The sequence below is a fragment of the Argentina silus genome (assembly GCF_951799395.1).
Source record: "Argentina silus genome assembly, chromosome: 17".
In the NCBI taxonomy this organism is placed as follows: Eukaryota; Metazoa; Chordata; class Actinopteri; order Argentiniformes; family Argentinidae; genus Argentina; species Argentina silus.
Genome location: NC_139671.1, coordinates 11,716,599 through 11,732,739, shown reverse-complemented (window position 1 = coordinate 11,732,739; position 16,141 = coordinate 11,716,599). Strand labels below are relative to the sequence as shown.

The 16,141-nt window shown below is 42.4% G+C and overlaps 1 protein-coding gene across 1 annotated transcript in view; it reads left to right on the top strand.

Moving 5' to 3' along the window:
* klhl29 (kelch like family member 29) overlaps nt 1-16,141 on the top strand; it is a gene marked incomplete at its 5' end in the record, with an annotated part of 117,578 nt that overhangs the window by 365 nt on the left and 101,072 nt on the right.

The window sequence follows — 16,141 nt, the reverse complement described above, 5'->3', positions numbered from 1 at the left end:
AGCTCTCTTTATTCTCCATCCTCTCTCTCCTCTCTCTCTTTCTCCTCTCTCTCTCTCTCACGCTCTCTATCTCTCTCTCTCTCTCTCTCTCTCTCTCTCTATCTACTCTCTCTCCTCTCTCTCTCCTCTCTTTCAACTTTCTCTGCACACTTCCTTTGCCCACTTTCCCTGCTTTGGTTCCTGTACACTCCCTGTGCTCTCAGTCCCTCCTCTCTCAAAGTGTGTCCGCTCTCTCTCTCTCTCCGTTCTGTTTTACCACCTCATTTTCTCCCCAAACACTCCATCCCCGCCAAACCGCTTACCTCCATCTTCATTCTCCCTCTCTGCCAAATGGCAGGCTTGTCCTCACTCTCCTCCTCCCAGCTCATTTTTCTCCCATCATTATGTAAATGACCTGAGGCAGCGGTTGAGGCGGGGCCAAGCCTAAGGTGCTTATGCAGCTCTCAGTCTGGCCATCGTCGAGAGAGGCAGGTAGCATCTCCATGTACCCTAGAATGTTCCTATGATCAACTTCTTTGCATAAATCCAGAAGCTTATTCTATCGTGTCTCAAAAATAAGAAAAAAAATCCAATTTTTATTCATGAGTGTTTGAGGCTAACCAACTCATACTGCATACAGTGTATGTTGCTACCCATTTAGAATCAGGGGTTTGCCTACTTCTTTGAGCTCTTAAGTTTACATTCAACCTGTGAAGAGCACATAAAAGAGTTCTCTCAAAGAGCTCTTCTCCTCAAGCCTTGAGGAGGTAGCTGTAGCTACTGTGTACATCTGAGAAATGGAGCTCCACCAAAAGCATTAATCTTCCGTCCAACACTTCTTCACGAGATCACATCAGTTTTCTCTCATTTAATTTCAGAGGGCTCAAGGCATTTCCACACTCATGTTGGCCTGTGACTATCGGCAGGGTTTTCTCCTCTCTTTCTCTCTCTCTCTCGTCTTCCCCTTCCCTTGCCAAGACCAGCGGTAAACAATGCTTCAGTAATTTAGCTCCTAAGTGCTCATCATTAGGTGCCTGAGTAAACTCACTGACCACAGAAAAGCTAAATCTGCTCTGGCACCATTTCTGCCTTCTTTGGATGGTGAATAATAACATGTATCCGGGGCTCTCACCAACTCCCACCATGGCCATTGTCAGCGCTCAATGGCTGCCAGGGCAATTAGAACCGCTCAGTTTGGCTGCTTTACATTTAGCATCAGCACCGCAGGTCTGAAGTTGTCAGAATTGTACACTTGGATGCACATTATGCAGTGTGTGTGTGTGTGTGTGTGTGTGTGTGTGTGTATGAATTTGTGTGTGTGTATGAATGTGTGTGTGTATGAATGTGTATGAATGTGTATGAATGTGTGTTTGTGTGTGTGTGTGTGTGTGTGTGTGTGTGTGTGTGTGTGTGTGTGTGTGTGTGTGTGTGTGTGTGTGTGTGTGTGTGTGTGCACGTGCGCGTGTTATTACGCAGATCCCTCCCCAGATGCAGACTGACCTCTCTGCTCAGTATTGTCTTTGAAACTTTCTTGTAACACAGACATGAGAGAAGAGTGGTGTTTAAAAGGGAGAAACCCAGAACATCGGCTCTCCTTTAACTACGGCCTGGAAGAGATCCACGGGCCTTAGAGCTGGCTGACACCGGAGGACTCACTCTCTCTCTGTCTCTTTCTCTGTCATCTGCCATCAAAGCTGTTCTAGTCTGAGTGTGTCCGGCAGAGCGATGCAGCTCCCTCCTCTCACCCCCGCATCCCTGTGTCTCCAGTCCAGCCATCGTTACACTAAAGAGCTGACAGGCCCTTATTGATCTCTGCTGTGAGGACGTCTCTCTGCTGATCCCGTCTCCTCACAGGGGCGCGCCCGCTACAGACAAAGAAAGGAGACGCAGCGCAACATCTGTGCGCGTGCATGGGCACGTTGTGTTAGTGTGTCGGTGTGTGTGTGTGTGTCTGTGTGTGTGTGTGTGTCTGTGTGTGTGTGTGTCTGCGCGTGTGTGTGTCTGCGCGTGTGTGTGTCTGCGCCTGTGTGTGTCTGCGCCTGTGTGTGTCTGCGCCTGTGTGTGTGCGTGCTTTTGTGCGTGCGTGAGCCTGTGGGCCAGAGCCATTGTGTCTGTGTGTATGAAGTGTATCGGTGCCTGCCTGTGTGTATCTTCTCTCGTCGGCTATGACTGCAGACATGATATGTTGGTTCCCTGGTTCGAAATAATCAGATGATGTGTTGGTTCCGTGGTTTGCATGGACGGCGGTGCGTGAGTAAGTCAAGCGCTGAGACCGGGAGAACACCATCTGCCAGCATCTTCCATCATGATGTATGGCAAGCAACATGGAACAACAGACGACATTTAATTTAGAGGTGCTTCTTCGTTATTTATCCGGGTCTGGTTTTTACTTATAATTACTTTTTTTTTTTTTTTACTTTTTATTTATCAACGCTTTGTTTCCGCGCCTGCATATGCAGATATCGTAAATCCTTCGCTGTTGACGGCTCTGTTTCATTGTCTGTTGATGAATAGTGGTTTAAAGACACTCGGTGGGATTTTAGTGAAAGAGAAAGCACTGCAATCTGCTTTATTGAATTCACGGGGAGTGACACAAACCATTCATTTACATGGATTCATCAAGCAATTACCCACAACAGGAGAGCAACCAATTTCACCTGTCCTCCAGAAGATGTATCGCTGTATCGATAATGACTAAGAGAATGTTTGGAGAATCAGACAGGCATTTTTTTGTCTGTTATTATTGAGTTTTTGGGAGTATTTATGAGGATTTACATGGTTTAAGGCCATGTCCTTTTCATCTGGTGAGGCTAATATTAATATTCCAGAGAAAGCCTTCTTCCCACGGAAATCCCATTGATACATGAGGGTATTTTAGTAGGCGTTCTAATGCCCTAGTTTGAGAGGGCAAATCCCTCTTTCTCTGATGAATACGTTTAACCTCTTCAGGAGGAGTGAAATATTTTCACTGGTTTCTTGTGCACAAAGTAAGCCCGGCTGTGGTGGTATTATTGTTGAGGTATTATGATACTATTGCAGATATTAGATGCAGCATCTACATTGTAGAATTGAGGTTGCTCTCTCAGATTCAACTGATACAGTGTGTTCCTTGAGTGTTCCTTCTTGTACATACCAGAGACAATCAAGCGGTTGTTGCCCAGGACTCCCATGAAAAAATATTAATAAAAGAAAAATACTAATTCCTGATTATATAACGGTTAGATAACATGAAAAATGTGAGCTCATTAATTGGCCTACCTACGCACACACACACACACACACACACGCACACAGACACACACACACACACACACACACACACACACACACACACACACACACACACGCACACACGCACACACACACACACACACACACACACACACACACACACACACACACACACAACCAACCCACTCACCCACCCCAAATGGCACAGCCGTGCCCTTGTCTATCATTGATTGCAGCCAGGTCAGCTACATGAGGGATTGGAGCAGACCCCCCTCTGTGTCAGCCGCGACGTGGTATCTACAGAACAGCAGGTTGCTCTGCCTTTCTCAGACACCACAGATCAACAAGAGGGACAGTTTAAAATAACACACTCGGTCTCACTAGTGATTCGGTGGCCTATACCTCCCTGAAAGCAACCTGGTGTAGCTTCCTTGTGATGGATGATAGAAGGCTGAAAGATGTGTAATATTGTACAGTATGTGGCACTAGACACGATTGAAATGGTACTTTTCTCTAAAAAGAGAGGCCAGTGAAGTGAACAAATCATACTATTTTTCGTTTTAAGTGAACACACCTCTGAGTGGAGGTTTACTTGGAATATCCATGGAAATGTCACCGCCATAGATGGACTCCAAATTTATTGTCTGGATAGACAGGCACAGAAATATAGAAAAGAACCTTGCAATAAAAAGATATGAATGATCTTTATTGAGGCTACGTCTGAAGCAGAAAAAAAAAGATCTATTTTTGAAAAGTGTGATAACCTTGCTACGAGGTTGCAGTGAAACCTATTGAAAGTGAGATGATTAAAGTTTAAAAAGGCAGTGCACACTGGGGAAGCTGGTAGCAAGAGAGGGAAAGAGTGAGAGGGGGAGGCGTGTGAGAATGGTTTTTGAATTAGGCTCAGATAAAGTCTTCTACAATAGTTCAGTCAAATGATGGAATATCCAGATAAGATTAAACTTTACATTTCTAAAGCCGACAGACTCACACCCTGTGGTAGGAAAGAATGACAAGGTTCCCTATGGAAACTGCCATGAGCAGAAAACGTTCCAGGGGAGAAAGATATATTGATTCAGGGGAACCTTGCATAAATATATGGCTTCTGCCTCTCGCTGCTTTGATAAATTATTTATTTATGCTATGCTATTGTTTGTCTTGTTGAGTTGAAAAATGTAATTGTAATAAGATGTTCATTTATTGTATTCTATTTCTAATAAATTGTTGACTTGTTATGACATTTTGAGATGGAAAAGGACCATACAATAGTAGAATAATGCAGAAACCATTTATTGGCTTTATTTATTAGTCATGTTTACTGAACATAGACATTATCAAAATTCCCTAACCCTGAAAATAGAGCTGACATCCCCTTGTGAATAAATAATATAGAATGTTTGAAACATTATTGTGTTTCTATTGATGAAATATTGTCTCTGTTTAAGGCTCAAAATGATATTCTGAGGGCAATTTTCCTATGTCAAACTGGACACAAGTTAATTGGCCATTAAACATATTTTAAAATATTTATGGTAAATGTAATCCTTATCTGGGCAAAGCTTTTTATGGTCTGGAATAAAGTGCATGGCTAAAAACAAGACCAAGCAGAATCCGACCCATGCATTTTGCTAATTTCCAGTTTCTTTATTTCTCTCTGGGGGACGCGGAACAGGGGATGGGGGTTACTACACATTGTGTGTGTCTTTGATTAATTAGCTCTTATGAATTGTCATTTCATCACTTGTTCAGTGGCATTTAAATTTGAAGTGGAGATGGGCAAATCCAAGGGTTGTCTCTGGGATTCTTTAGAAGTCGACTAAATCAAATATTAATAGCTGGAGTGAAATCCTATTCCCGCATTTTAGCGCGTAGCCATGAATTTTAATTTACTATTCATATGTTGATTACATTGAATCCTGACTGCATCTTCGAAGGTCATAGTCTGTGCTCCCCTGTGCTGCTGGTCTATCTAACTCTTTCTCTCTCTGATTATTAAAAAAAAATAGCCCAAGCTGCAGGGTCTGGAAGCCTCTTCTCTGCAGCATGTGTGCAGCATTACAGTAGGGGTTTCCTCTGAGACCAGACTGAGCAACGCTACCACATGTCCTGGTAATCAAGGACAGAAGAGGGCACGCCTCAGTCAGAGAGCTGCTCGTTGTCACATGGACAAAATCTACTGGGCAAAGGACAGTCAAGATGGGAATTTGTTTGTACCAGGGGAGGCTGGTGGAGGTAGACATCGGAGGACAAAATCATTGGTATCCTCATTCCATTCCATGCATTACAATGAGCCTGTCCTCTGATTTCTACCTCTACCCAGAGATGGTGGAAGTAGGAGTGCGGGGGTGCCATGCGACTCCCGCTTACGGTTAAAAACTCCAATTGTATTATTCTAGACCATGGTTTTAAAGAAACTAAAGGCCTAGGTCTGTACTTGCATTAAAGCATTTCATTCTAGCTTGAAAGCAGAAATGCGAGGGCAATACACAAAAAGCGCATTGGATGACTGCCGCGAATTTCAGGCAGGTGTACCTGACAGGAAAGCACCGTTGGATAGGACACTGTTGTTGGTTTGTGGAGACAGATCTGCTCGTCCTGTGACGATGAAGTTCTATCTTGGCCTAGATGCTGACAAATAGGCTACTCACATGCCACCGATTGCCGTGTTTTACTGATTAGTGAAATGGTGTATTGGCTTCCCTGCCACTTGGGGAAAACAACTAGAAAAATGTGTTGTTGTCACTCTGCTATGAACATCTTTTTCTCTTTTCAGCTCATGACGGGTGGAAACGAGCTCACAGCAATTGTTGCAAATGTTATAAAAGAAGGGACAATTTATCAGCTACAGTGGTTGCAGTGACTGACATCATTAAGTTGTATGGACAAAACTTTGATATTACAACAGGGAATTATCGTCATCAGAGTGGCTGTGCAATTGCGCTGGAGAGTGTTAATCTGAGCGAGCGCTCGAGACACTTTGATACCCGACTCTGTGATTAGGGAGTCGGGGCAAAATCATGAAGAGGACTTTGTTTGAAGTTAATTGCAGGCTGTTTGGTTATAAAAAAGCATGACGCTTCATCAGAATGGAAAGCCAGATAGTTGGATTTACATGCAAGTTGAGACAGAGCAAGAGGTGGAAGCGGAGGCATGAAGTTAAAAAGAGGTAAAGACCTAAAGAGCACACTGCTGAAAACTATGTCCAATTACACGAAACGCGCTTACAGAGGGACACATTTTCCTGGTAGATGACTCGCAGATGCCCTCCACGCTATTTTGTTCCTTAAACGGTCCACCGCACGGTCCAAGTGCACCACCTGTGGAAAAAAAAATCTGACATCCCTGCCACCACCAGCCTCCACCAGCCTCTCAAACTACTGGTTTATACATGGCTGAATATACAACTCATTGTAGAGGTCATAGCTTTGATGTCAGGATTTTACTCTCCGATCACATACTGTACAGTATGGTAGTGCATGTTTTGTCATTTCAGGCGTTTCGTGGAACAAGCTGATAATGCTCAGTGGAAAAAGATTACAACAAATAATCAAAACTCCCAAGTGTAGGTCAAGGTGAAGGTGAAGGCATCTTTTATCAAAGTCTCTCTCGTTAATCTTTTCATGGCAGAATGTTGTACCATGGCATTCATCCAATCCAAATCCTCTCTTTCTGGATGTACTGTATGTTCCTGTCGGCGGGGGTCTTATCCTAGCTGCCCGTCTGTTCCAAAGACGAACGACCACGTCTGTCTATCCCATCACATTTATCCACCACTTGTTTAGATTCATCCTTTAAACAAACCCTGATTTTAATCCAGCCCGAAAAGTAGAGCTGTTTTTTGTTCTGTAACCGGAAACTTCTCTGGTCTTAAAATAAAACACAGCCAGAGCTCTGGCAGTGTGGTTTGGTTGTACTGGCTTCTGTTGCCCTCACAAAGGGGCTTCATGCATGTTATTGGCAGAAGGGGCAGAGGAGCCTGTGGGTGTCTGCTCTGCTCTTCTCTCTGCTGTGTGGGAGAGGATACAAACAGGCTTCCAAAACACACACACCCACACACGCACGTATGCAAGCACTCTCACACACACACACACACACACACACACACACCTGTGCACACACATGCCACACACACACCACTGGCACTCCACCGGGACTGGCTCCAATCTTGATGTTTGGTTTGGTGGTTCGCTGTAATAAGCAGTCATATGATATCAGATTGAAATCTCTATTATGAGAAATTACAGAGGATGTTTCTATCTGCCCACAATGACTGTGCTTTTTCAGTAGGCTCAGTTTGAAAGGACAGGCCGTGTTGTCATTCAATACTGTACATCGTCTCTCCTTGTGAAACACAAGGGCCTTTGTGTGTCTGGGATTTGGCTGAATGGAGACCAGCACAGAGGAGGAACGTCACTCGGTAAACAAAGGTGTATTTACAAGTCACAGACATCATCACACAAGTGCTCTTTCACTCTCTTTCTCTTTCTTGTGAACTTTAGTTACATCCTATGCTGTAGATTATGTTCAGAGATGGATATGAGAAGTCCAGGATACAGCTCGCTCACATGCTCTCTACTTGTGGTCCCTAAAATGTAAAAAACAAACAGCAGGTGGCAGGGCCTTTTCACACAGAGCACCTCTGCTGTGGAATAGTCTGCCAATCCATGTCAGGGAGGCTTTCAAATCCAGGCTAAAACCCCTTTTGTTCTCATAAGAGCTATACCTCTTAGTATATGATGTACTTCAACTGTATATACCTGTAGATCCATATTCTTCTTTTTTTTAAACACACAAACACTTATTTGCTAACATATAGTAGTGACACTCCGTTGTGGTAGGTTTGGGTGTGGGAGCTGAGCTACACAGCCACTCAGACCCTCTGCTGTCTGAGACAACACACTTGTCCGTTCACAGGTTTTGTTTGTTTTGTATTTCTAATGTACTTTATGTATTTGAAAGAAAAGAAAAATGATATATCCCTAGATTTGATTCTATGCAATCCGTGTTATAAAGTTTTGGATTGTATTTTATATTTGTCTTGTAGGCTACTTTTTTATTACCTATACACCATATTGTGACCTTTGGGTAAAATGCACTATTGATTCAAATAAACTTAAACTTAAAATGAAACAGCATTGGCTTATATTGCACTTCCTCACTGTAAGTGCAGCTGATGGTCTTTACAGTAACGCAATGATAGAAACCACTTCCACTGCTCTCCCAGCTCTGTCTGTCTCACCTCCCTTCACCTCCCAATCTCTCTTCCACCTCCCTATCTCTCTTCCTCTGGGTCTTTGTATCTCTCTGTCTACTCCTCCTCCTCCTACCTACCTCTTTTTTTTCTTCTCTTTCTCTCTCTCTCTCTCTCTCTCTCTGCACTTCAAACATGTTCCCGTCCTTGACGAGGCGTAGATCCTCATCCTTACGTCAGCCGTTGCCTCCCTGTGAGCGTGCGTGTGTGAAATTGGATTGCTGATCCGTTGGCACTGAGTGGCAGAGATGTAATATAGGATAGCGATGGCGCGGCTCTGATGCCCGGAGACAGCTGCTACGGGACACAGGGGGATCTGAGACGACAACGCTTGACTCCAGTCTCTCAAAGACTCAAACACTTGCTTCAAATCCCACGGGACAACCTACATGGTAGTACACTACAGGTCCATATAGAAACATACAGCATATGGTCGTCAGAGGTACTGTAGTGTGCTCTACATGTAATAGGTTGTCATATGAGATTTGTTGTTGTTTGAGTCTTTGAGAGAAGCCGGCATCAAGCTTTGTCTTCTCTGATCGTTGATCCTTCTTGTTGCTGCTGTCATTTGAGAGAGTCTACTACGTATCACCTCAGCCCCATACCGCTTCATCATTGAGTTAGAGTGCAGGGTCAGAGGTTAGACTCTCTAGTCTAAACATGACCCTCAGACCCGCCCACCTGCCCTTTAAGAATCAATGAACACCTCCATACAAGATAAGCACTGCATGTTTGTGTCCTCCGTGATTTAGGGCTATCATGATTGATCATGATGACTTAGTGGCTTGTTGGGGGGGCCACAGCAGAAGTTGGGTTAGAGATCATCAATAAATACACTTACTCTCCCCTGGAAAAGAAGTGTTTATTGTGGAGCTCATGCTGGTGCGGTCCACGGCCCAGGCTCTTAAGTTGTTGTTATTGGAGGGTAGTTTTACTCAGCAGTCGATTCAGGGCTCAGTGAAACTAGAGGAGGAAACTCTCCTGTCTAGGCTGCCATTCATCCATCTATGTAATTGAGCACATCAGCAAATGAGCGGATCAGCTCTCCAGCCCTTCAAGGACCCACATTTAGTGCTCCTATCCCCCTTCAAGTGTTAAATGAACTCCCTGCTGAGTCTAGCTGACTGTATGTCATTTGGTTTTCAGCCTGAAAAAGCTGCTCTCTTATCTGTCACCCTCTCCACCCCCCCGCCCCCGCCCCCTCCTCCCCCCCACCCCCCAACCCATCACCACCCCCTTTGTCTCTCCTGTTCCACAAGGGCAGAATAAAGAGCGCTGACATTTTAAAAGGTCTGTGTGGAAAAGGGTTGACATTCAGAACCACCACCACCTTAAGGTTAACTCTGTCCGAAAGCTGATAGCAAATGCACAGATTCAAAGCATCAATCATGCTGTGGGGAAATATCGTTTAGATCAAATTTCCAAAGCTTCAGATCTGATAAGACAGAATGAATTGTGTTATGGATGCACAGGTAAACAATTTCTTGCTGAAGTCCCCCCCTCCCCCTAATTTTGAGATGTTTTACACCTTTGACACAACGCTCTGTGGGCGCGCCAAGCATCTGTTACACACAACAATAGGCCTCATTTGTTTTCTGCTTTTGTTTGCTCTTACATTGCCAATGCTACATTTGTGCAAATGAATATGCCCACTGAATGAGCAATTACAGAGGATGATTTGGTCTGAAAGCCTAGGGGTGAGTCTGACTCCTGGCAACAGTAACGTTTTCATTCTCCTCAGAAAGAGAGGGGTGAGTGAACAGCCTGCACTTTCTTTGATTGTAAATAACCGCCAATGCCATGTCTTTTGAAACATATTCGCTTGACTTGGCTGTGTTTCCAACTGGATGCACAAAACAGACGTCACCCACAAGCTTCAGAGAAGTTTCTTTGGAAATTCTGGGAGACAAAAATCAATATCCAATTGACTGTGTGCTCTTTTTTCCTGTCTGAGCTGGTATCTGTGATGGATTTGGGGCATGTTTGATCAGCTTGGACCAGAGGGTTCCCCATGCGGAACTCAGAACACAGAACATAGAATTTGGAATACAGAATGCACACAGAGCACACAGACATAACGTGTAACTTGTCTAAATGATTTTATCACAATGACATCATTAAAACCCTGTTTATTAAACATAGAGAGAGCTAGGTTTGTGTAATCCTCACCATGGATGGAATAGAACGGTGAGTTAATGATGCATTTGTTGATGACACATTTTGATGTAATTGGATTTTCAATGCAGAACTTAGACTCAACTGTTTGTATAATTAATGACCAAAAACTGCATTTTAAGTGACAACTTTTGACAAGTTATGGCTTGTCAAAAGCCGCAAAAGAGAGGAAATTCAAAATGAGCACCACCACCCATAACTTCATCGATGCACTAACAAGGTTTTCAAGGTTCTCTACTGTACTTAAAAAAAACATGTACTCACCACTGGGGAGGTTGCTTAGGATTCAAAGCCTCTCTCAAACATTTAGTCCAATGTACTGTAGATTGCACTCAGTCCATGTAACACAGCATTATTTTCCTCTCATTGTTCACTGTTTTGGGTACAGTCACATGTCTTTGTGACAGAATAAGGTTATAGAAGCTTGAAATATGTGTTCCTGTCTATAAACATTTCCCTGTGTGATATTAAAGCTCACTACCACAAAGATTACCGTAATTATTCATAGATCATGTAAAGATGTTCCTGGACCTGTTCTATCAATCACTGTGTAACAAAGAAGAAACATGGTCTGTAAATATTTCCTTAAAATACACAAGTACTTTAGCAGAAGCCCCCAAATCAACATCCAGGATTGACTTTTGACAAGCCATAACTTCTCATCGAAAACAAAAACACAGGAAGGTGATCTGCTGTTAAATGACACAAATGTGTTATCGTGTGAAACAATCCCATTAGAAAAGCAAAAATGTTTAAGAACTATCAACATGCAACAATAGACCGGCAGTGAGATAGCGACATAATATATTTGACCAACACAAATGAAATGCATGAATGACCAGCATGAATGTCGCAGGTGTGAACCAGGATGGGACAAGGCTGAACTGTTGTTGAGCCTTGTTGAGCCTCGCTGCTGTTGCTTTGCAATGTTATTGGCTTTATTTGGCATGGGCTGTGGTGACAGTACTAGCCTGTTATTGCTTTATTAAACTGATTAATTCAAGAAACTTTTTACATCCATCCTTGGGTGTTCTTTTACTTTATGCATTGAGTTTGCAAGCTAGCTATTGTCAATCTGAAGAGCTATAGCTACATATAGCTAGCCCTCTAGGTAAAGGCTAGGCATGGGGCCAGCTACGATAATAACGTTGTTAGCTATGGGCAAAATTACAAAAATAGTTGTAATCACACCACATCGTGTTTACTAAACTTTTTAGTTTATTTTCGTAGCCAAGCTCTGATCCATCCATCCATTCATGTCTTGAAATGACTAGTGGTGGGGCAGTACATTCAACAGCTGTCACAGCACAGCAGCTAGCAGCAGTGTTGTTTGTTGCTGTATCTTGGAACGATCATGTTAGACTAGCATTCATCAATACAGTTAGCATTTGAGTATTCACCATACATCATCTATGGGCATGGGAATGTGATATTTTATACATTTAATAAAAAACTATATCTCAGTCTCAATGCAATGCTCTGAGACATTACCTGATGGGGCCGTATCTTAGAAACTGCTGTATGTAGGTCTGACTAGGAAAATTGTGAAAAATGCAACTCTTTTAAGGTACCTGGTAAACGAAAATGGCTAAATTAATTGTTTCAATATTCAGGGGATGTGTATACATTAGCACTGTGACCAGACATACGAAATGGCATAAAAATCGGTGGTCTAATGGCTGAGAAAGTAGCCACGGCGATTTTTTAATGATAGCTCGGTTCAGGCCATAACTAGGCAATCGCCCAATATCTTAGCCCCTTTCATACCTATTCATGGCAATTATATTAAAACAATTTTTTTAGAGAACAGACTGTAGGTATGATGGAGCTCAGACAATAGTTCATTTTATTATATATTATCTCTCTCTTTCTCTCTATCTCTCTCTCTGTCTCCCTTTCTATTTCTCTCAGTCGTCCACTTGCTGTGGGTCTGCTCTGCCCGTTGTGCTCAGGGGAACCTCGGCCTGTCATTTGAATAATACCCACATAAATAATAGATATATTTTAAAATGCAAATTCTAATGGGGACTTTGGGGGTGACTCAATCATCCCGTTTTGCGTTTTGACCTTAACTCCTGCTTACAAATGACTGAGCGCTCGGTGTTTCTCATTATGAGCTCCACAGTCACACAGCCCAGCAACCCACAGACAAACCCACTGTACTGTATACACTCACAACCCACAGACAAACCCACTGTACTGTATACACTCCGTAAATAAATGTTGCTCTCTTATGTTTACATATATTACAAGTAATGGGTGGTGGCTGCTCTATATTTTGTATACAATTGCATTTAGCAGACTCTTGTTATCCAAAGCGACTTACATATTGAGCATACATTTTTTGTATATGTTGTATGGTCTCAGCGGGTATAGCGCCATGCTCTACCAACTGAGCCACACATGACCATTTACTTGTTACACATTTGATCCTTGTAGTATACTGTAAGTGTTATTAAAGCCAATTGATTAGATATACATCAGTCTGAATAGTAAGTATCATTAATTGGCTGTGTTTTTTTTTTTTATTGTCTCATCATTAATCATACACAGGATATTTAGGATTTCATTAAGTCACTCTTGAATTAATTACTCTTGTAATTACATTGCATCAACATGAGGCTAAATACTAGTACTGATAATTTAGTAATTGCATTGTTATTGCATCGTAATGAAGTTAGATTGACGTTGTTACTGGAGTAGTTTCAGTCTTACTAGAGTACCTGAATAAAAGAGCAAATTAATGTAAATCTTCACCCATCATTACTCTCAAAGTAACAGCTCATAATATCAATACACTCATTAGTGGGGTTGTGTTGCCAGTGACATGTTCTTTTCTGCGTTGATCTCTGCACTGTACCAGTGCTGTCTTTGCTTCAGTGGTCCTGGCGGTCTGATTCAGCCCTGCACTCTGCCAGCAATACCAGATGGTATTTGAGGGCTGTCACTCAGAGGAGAGAGAGAGAGAGAGAGAGAGGAGAGAGCATGAGTCGCTCGGCATGTGATTTGACGCTAGCATCTTGAGAATTTAGTGTAGGATGATTGCGCCGCCACTTTCCCTCCCCCAAGACGACTACTCCTGCTCATTTGATCCATTACTGGTAGTATTACCGTGAGCTATAAATGTCAGCCGAAGTTTATGAGTCATATTTCAGTTGTGCTCAAAGAACAACAAACACCCCTCGGTCTCACAATGCAGTTCTGTTTAGGGAGTTTGTCGGTTTTGTTTGCGTTTGCCATGCTCAACCTGCCATGATTTTGAATAAAAAGCTGATTCGTGGTGACATTTCAGTTGTCACACTCCTTGCACGACTCATTATTACGTGTTATTGTGGATACTGAGCAGAAAGAGAACACTTTCAAGGTCAAATTGGAATTGGAACCATTTCATCATGAGGCGTTATGAGAAGTGCATGCGTTGGAAAGGGCAATAAATATTGTCAAACGCGACCGAAGTACAATCAGTATTCAGTGCTTGCATGTGTTATTTTTAGGGGCAGGATTTATTGCAGAGTTGTTTCTTTTGCTGTGCAGCTTTTAAATGTTAACAGTCAGAGATCTATTGTTAACCCTTCCAGTGGTGTGTTGATTTGATCTACACTGTTCTGCTGTCGGTCTCAAGTTTTGGACCTCACACACTTTGGTATCTCCTTGGTTTTCCAATCATCATCAAGAATGTGGCAAATATCTTTCAGTAGCATTTCTTTTCAGGGAAAATGAACTGTAACAAGGTGTGAGTGTGAAATTGAAATGCAAATATTCTGTTCAAACGAAGGACACCGCTGCTGGCAGTACTATTAAATACTTAATTCTGATAAAGGCATCACTAGTCGACACTTTAAGTGTTTTTTGTGTGATACTGCTGGGGAGTGGAAAATTGAAAGGATGTAAAAAAAAATGTTTGCTAAAAAGAATCTTTCATCGTCACAAAATAAACCTTCTAACTTTGATCAACCACCACCATGATGCAGATTCACACACCAATCAGACAAAACCTCATTTTCAAGTCTAAACTTCCAGCTTTTCTGTGGGGCAAGTTTTTATTTTATTTTATCATGCATTATCCTTTGAACCACAACAATAACAGATACTGTAATGAATATTGATAGTTGCAAAGACAAAGACTTTCTTTGGCAGAAATCATTGAATTGGTTGGTAAACATTCTTTGCAATATCTAGCAGCAAATCATTTTTCATTGCAGGGCCGTCAAGGCTGTTTAATATTAAATCATATACAGTGCTGCTTGAAAGTATGTGAACCCCTTGTGCAATTATAGATTTTTTTAGTTATTACCATGACATCTTTATTTAATCAGAACCAGTCTTTTTTATCTGACATAACAGGTTTATATTTACCAATTCCATATGTTGGTTTAGAAGAAATCATGCGTGTAGTAGAAAAACTAAATTCTAAATAAATTAGTGCAGGTGCAAAAATAAGTGAACCCCAAGTTGCATTGGTTAAATCAAGTAGGTAAGTAGAATCAGGTTCGTAAATAATTGGGTACCAAATGTACCAATCAAATGAAAGATCTTTTTGTTTGAGCGGGACTCTGATAAATAAAAATAAGAAACCTGGTCAGTTTTGTGTTACCCATCCAGGTGAATGCAAAACACACCATGCCAAGAGGAAAGGAGATCTTAGAGGACATCAGGAAGAGGGTAGTGAGAGTACATCAGTCTGGGGAAAGCTATAAGATCATCTCAACAAGACTTGAGTTCCATCAGTCCACTGTGAGGCAAATAATTTACAAATGAAGAGCATTTAACATGACAGCAACTCGGCCTAGAAGTGGATGCCCTTCCAAAATATCACCAAGAGCCACAAGAAAAATAATAAATCAGGTAAAAGCCAACCCAAAGATAGCATCTAGAGATTTGCAGACCTCTCTTTCTGCATATCAGGTAACTGTGCATGCTTCAACAATAAGAAGAACACTGAATCAAATTGGCATTCATGGGAGGGTTGCTAGGAAGAAGCCTCTGCTGTCAAAAAAGAACCAAACCTGCCCATCTTAACTTTGCCAGAGACCACCTGGACGAGCCTGAAGGTTTCTGGAAGTCCCTTCTGTTTTTGGTCACAATCAAAAGGACTATGTTTGGCGAAAATCCAACACTGCTTACCACCAAAAGAACCTTATCCCAACAGTCCCAAGCACGGTGGTGGGAATGTCAAGATCTGGGGCTGCTTTTCCTCCTCTGGACCTGGACGACTCCACATCATTATGGGAATCATGAATTCTGAGGTATACCAGGAGATTCTTGGTCAAGGAGCTAAAGCTGGGCTGAAAATGGGTCTTCCAGCAATACAATGACCCAGAGCATTCAAGCAAATCTACCAAATAATGGCTCAGGTGAAAGAAGATTTGTGTTTTGGATTGGCCAAGTCAAAGTTCTGACCTAAATCCAATCGAGATGCTGTGGCAGGACCTGAAGCGGGCAGTTAATGTTAGGCACCCCTCAAACCTCACTCAATTGGTTGAGTTCTGTAAGGAGGAGTGGGCA